General features: G+C 45.5%; 1 long non-coding RNA gene across 1 annotated transcript; it reads left to right on the top strand.

The window, feature by feature from the left end:
• Positions 1–1,373: 1,373 nt before the first annotated feature.
• LOC146399610 (uncharacterized) lies at positions 1,374–5,134 on the top strand. Its single transcript, XR_014818236.1, has 2 exons — positions 1,374–1,592; positions 2,995–5,134. It is a non-coding gene; the product is annotated as an uncharacterized LOC146399610 (long non-coding RNA).
• Positions 5,135–5,421: the final 287 nt, after the last annotated feature.

The following is a 5,421-nucleotide window of genomic DNA, read 5'->3' as shown; positions in this document are numbered from 1 at the left end:
CAATCCTACTGGATTAGAATCCACATATAACAAGATCCCCAGTGACTAGTAGGCACATTGAGGAGAAGACAGTAAAGAAGCATCTAGAGACTTTCTAGAAAGAAGCTCCCACCCAAGGACCCTCTAAGCAGCCAAGATACCACTTCCTAACCAGGTAAGAGAAAGATTTTTAATGATAGATTCAAACTTCTCTTTTAAAAAAAATACATGAGGGAAAAAAAAAAAAAAAAAACTAGCTAAACACTCCATGAGCCAAAGAGAAACACTTGGAGATGGGGAAGGTAGGTGTTCCCGCTGTGGCTCAGCAGGTTAAGAAGCAACATAGTGTCCATGAGGATGCAGGTTCAATCCCTGGCCTCGCTCAGTGGATTAAGGATCCGGTGTAGCTGCAAGCTGCAGCATGGTTCACAGATGAAGTTTGGATCTGGTGTTACTGTGACTGTGGCGTAGGCTGGCAGCTGCAGGTCTGATTCGACCCCTAACCTGGGAACTTCCCTCTGCCGCAGGTGCAGCTGTAAAAAGAGTGGGGGGGGAGGAAAGATGGGGAAAGATGAAGAGGAGAGAAAACAGGGGGAGCAAACCCTGCAATATATAGTTAAACGTTAAAGGTTAAGAATAGATTCTCTGAGAACATATAAATAAGAACCTTTGCACCAGAAGAGATAAATAAATTATAAGGAAAATTCTAACACCACAAGATTGTTTCACAAAACCTAGACTTTGAGATGAGACATTGGGAGAGAAAGTCAAAATATTGCAAGGCGGTGGGGGGGGGGGTAGGGGAGGAGGAACCGGGAGGAGAGTAAAGGTACTTTCGCCTAAAGGTCTGCAGGGAAGCTCAGAATGGGAAATATTCTGCAGCACGGTGCATGGGCACTTTGCCAAGTTGCCCCTTTCCCTGTGGGTGATGGGCCCTGGAATGGTAGCACCCGCTTTCCCCACCAAGGTGGAGACTGAGCACTGGTGGAAAGTGCTTCGTTGTTCAGAGGAGGGGGCGGAAGGACCACCAAGAACAGCTACCACTTCCTGGGTTCCTACCACATGTAAATCACTCCGTGTATATACTCAGCCTCATTAATCTTCACAGAAATCCTGCCAAATAAGTACTGTCCTCTCCATCATATAAACAAAGAAACAGAAGCTTGGATACATGGTCAATGAGAGAACTGGAACTTGAGCTCAAGTCTCTTTGCTTCCAAAAGTTGCCTGTTTATTGGGTTGGGTGCCGGAATGAGATTCAAAGGCACAAAAAGTAGTGACCGCCTGGGAGCTTTACTTTGGAAGACAGCCTAGCTGCTTCTTGCAAAACTAAACACACTCTTACACAATCATATGCCTTGGTGTTTATCCAAAGGAACTGAAAACATGTGTCCACACAAAACTGGAAGCAGCCATGACGTTCTTCCGAGGGCAAATGGACAAAGAAATTGTGGTTCATCCAGACCATGGGGTGTTATTCGTTACTAAAAAGAAATGAGCTATCCAGCCCTGATAAGACATAGAGGAAGCGTAAGTCCATAGTCCTCAGCGAAAGAAGCCTGTCGGAAAAGACCGTGGGTCACCGGTTACATAACATCCTGGAAAAGATCAAAGTAAGGAGACAGGCAAATGATCCATGGGTGCCGGGGCGAGGGAAACACAAGGACGCGAGGTGGAGCAAGGATTTTCAGAGCAGTGAGATAGTCCTGTTTGCTGTTAGTGGTGGTCAGACGTCATCACGCATCTGTCCAAATCCCCAGAATATACACCCACGGAATACGAGTGGCCCCTAATGTGAACTATGGAGTTTAGGTGATGGTGACGCGTCAGTCGGGGTTCCCTGATTGTAACAAACATCCCCCCTGGTGGGGATGCTGAGGGTGGGGCGGCTGTGTACGTGGGGGCAGAGGGTAAATGGGACATCTCGGCACCCTCCCTTCAATTTTGCTGTGAACCTAAAGCTGCGCTTAAAAAGTGTGATTTTTTAGTTTTTAGGAGGACAAAAATAGATTTTTTAAAAAAATGTTGTATTTCAACCCATTCCAGAAACAGTCCTATCAAGTCAGATATATAATTAGATAAAACAACCAAGAACCTTATATCTCGCCACTGTTTTTTGTTTGGAGCTTGACTCTAAGAGAAAAAAAAGAGAGAGGAAAAAAAAAAGACTATGGCCAGATTTTGAAAAGACGTAACTGAATGTCAAGTCACTTCAGAGTCATATACTCTCTCTCCTAAAGAGAGATGAAGTATTTTTTTTAATGGGCTTAGACTTAAAGAAAAAAAAAGAACATTTCCTAACACTGATGAGGATAAAATTTTAAAATGGCAGAAAGAAGGAGAATGTGAACTCTGCTTCTCTAGACAGTTATGGGGAGTTGTTGAGATAGATCATCATACGGAGAGTGCTGAAGTTAGAAGGTCCAGGGCCTTTCACATTCCCAGAGTGATGGGATTCTCATTCCCTCTGAGCTGCCTTATGGAGTTGAGGAAGGGGAGGTTTGCCTCACCATGAACTAATCAGCAAAATATATATAACTACATATATAGTTATACACATAATATATATTAGTTACATATGTAGTTATATATAGGTGTATCTATACAGTTGTATAAAGTTACATAGTTATTTAGTTATATATAGTTAGTTATGTATCATTATATATAATTATATCTATTAAAGTTCCACATAAACTTGCATTTGGTAAGGTAGTTTCACTGCTTTAAACGACAACCAAAACAATTTAAAAAACAGGAAAGGGAGAAATTAAAAACCACTTACAAGCTGACCACCTATTCTGAACCTGAAATACTGATTTCTTTTTTAAGAACAGAGCAAAGGAAGTGTTAACTTTCCATAGCGGGCAGCCAACCTTTGGAACCTGCTTCCCTTGGAGGTGTCACAGGTTGAAAAACACGATGGTTCACGTATTCATTGAGTGCCTGTGACAGGGTTACAGTGCCCATAAGATGTGCATGATTCTTACTGCACGGAGCTTGCTTTTTTTTTAATAGAATTGAAAGAAAAGCATCAAGAAGGAGATCCAAACTCAGCAAAGCAAGGAGGGAATCCTTCACACACTAGATCTACGTCTTAAGAGTGTGAGCTCCCATGGACCAGAGGCTCCAACAGCCTAGCTCATTCTCCTTATTGCCAGAATCACCGACTTTAGAAAAAAATAATAATCACCCCAGCAGTGTTTGGCATTGGAGCCACCCCTGGACAAAGGTGTGAAGCTGGTCCGGAACTGACTCTCAGCTCCTCTTCCTCCTCCCCAAAAGGCTTTGTCTCGTTACCTCCTTGCTTAGCTCTTCAAGGCCCGCCTCCCGCCAGTGATGGTCAGAAGAGTTACACGGCTTTTGCGTCTAAGTTCCCAGAAGACTGAGAAGCCTCAAGCTTCAGAGCCAGAATCTCTAAGGGTTTGATTCCAGGCACTTAGATGATCCAGAGGGAAGGATCATTTTGAGCTGTGGTCCTACAGGTAGAAGAGCAGTGCGCCTGCTCTCGGGTCCCCTTGATGAGGACACAGAGCAGAGACACAGGTCCTCCCAGGGACCGAACACAGCACTGCTCCTGAACCTCGAGCAGGTGGGAAGATTTCAAGCTCGTCTGTTTCAAGCTCTCTTGTAAATCCTTCCCATAAAGCCTTATCCTGTCTCCCGTGCGTGGGGCCAGCAGCGCTTCCTTTGATACTGAAAGTGATGGAACTGCCCAGCACAGCCCACGACTTAAATGAGGTTTTCTGTTCCTCGGTGATCAGATTTGACTGTGATTTGATTTCCGAATGCAGAGAACACAGATCACTCACGGCGCTGGGGCTTAACACGGCTGCCGTCTTTGCCTCGCGTCCACATGCTGACAGGAGAGAAGAGAGAGAGAACTTGAAATATGAGTCTGTCTGGCGGTCCAGGATGGAGAAGGAAACCACAGCCCCGCCAGGAAATTGATGCCTGCCTTTCCCAGACACATCACGTTGCTGAGATGGATGGATTTCCGGCGGGCAGACCCTTTCGCAGCTCCCTGCCTGCAGCACCTGCCCCCGGCTCCCCCATCCCCATCTGCTCCCGCACATCTCCCGGCTCCTTTAGCCGAGATTTCAGCCACCTGCCTCCCGCCTCTCCCTGCTGCTGACCCCTTTCCAGTCTGACTACTGAACCCAGGTTTTCCTGCCTCTCAATTCCTCCAACTCCAACTGTCACTGTCCCATGAGCTTCTGAACTAGTGCCAGCTCGGAGGGCCATGGGACCCTCAGAAGGCTTTCTTTCACACCTCAGGTGCTGTGTCCACCTCCTTCTGGCCCACTTCCATCCACATTTTGGTCAAAATCCACAGCTCGAATAGGATCTCAGGTGCGGATGTACTGGAAAAGTACGAGAAGCGTGTAGAGAAGAACTAAGTAGCTCAGCTCACAGTCCACTGACCTCCAGACCTGTACCTGAGCCCAGTGGGGACCAGAAGAACCACCAGCCCTACAGCCACTATGGAGAACAGTATGGAGGTGCCTTAGAAATCTATATCTAGAACTACCACATGACCCAGCAATCCCACCCTTGGGCACACATCCGGACAAAACTTTCCTTAAAAAAGACACATGCACCCACATGTTCACTAAAGCACTATTCACAATAGCCAAGACATGGAAACAACCCAAATGCCCATCGACAGATGATTGGATTAGGAAGATGTGGTATATATACATGGGGGAATACTACTCAGCCGTAAAAAAGAACGAAATAATGCCATTTGCAGCAACATGGATGGAACTAGAGACTCTCATAATGAGTGAAGTAAGTCAAAAAGAGAAAGACAAATACCATATAATATCACTTATATCTGGAATCTAATACACAGCATGAATGAACCTTTCCACAGAAAAGAAAATCATGGACTTGGAGAATAGACTTGTGGTTGCCAAGGGGGAGGGGGAGGGAGTAGGGTGGACTGGGAGCTTGGGGTTAATGGATGCAAACTATTTTCTTTGGAATGGATTAGCAATGAGATCCTGCTGCATAGCACTCGGAACTATGCCTAGTCACATGATAATGTGAGAAAACAGAATGTGTACATGTATGCATAACTGAGTCACCATGCTATACAGTAGGAAAAAAATTGTATTGGGGAAATAATTTAAAAAAATAAATTTGGAGTTCCCGTTGTGGCGCAGTGGTTAACGAGTCCGACTAGGAACCATGAGGTTGCGGGTTCGATCCCTGCCCTTGCTCAGTGGGTTAACGATCCAGCGTTGCCGTGAGCTGTGGTGTAGGTTGCAGATGCGGCTCGGATCCCGCGTTGCTGTGGCTCTGGCGTAGGCTGGTGGCTACAGCTCTGATTCGACCCCTAGCCTGGGAACTTCCATATGCCGCAGGAGCGGCCCAAGAAATAGCTAAAAAGACAAAAAATAAAAAATTAAAATTAAAATTAAAAAAAATTAAAAAAATAAA

The sequence above is a fragment of the Sus scrofa genome, chromosome 10, assembly GCF_054392235.1.
Source record: "Sus scrofa isolate SSC_HxYL_T2T_F1_AM1 chromosome 10, Sscrofa_HxYL_maternal_Yorkshire_Landrace_v2.0, whole genome shotgun sequence".
NCBI lineage: Eukaryota > Metazoa > Chordata > Mammalia > Artiodactyla > Suidae > Sus > Sus scrofa.
The sequence above is the reverse complement of the archived record's forward strand: the minus strand, read 5'-3'. Positions and strand labels throughout refer to the sequence as shown.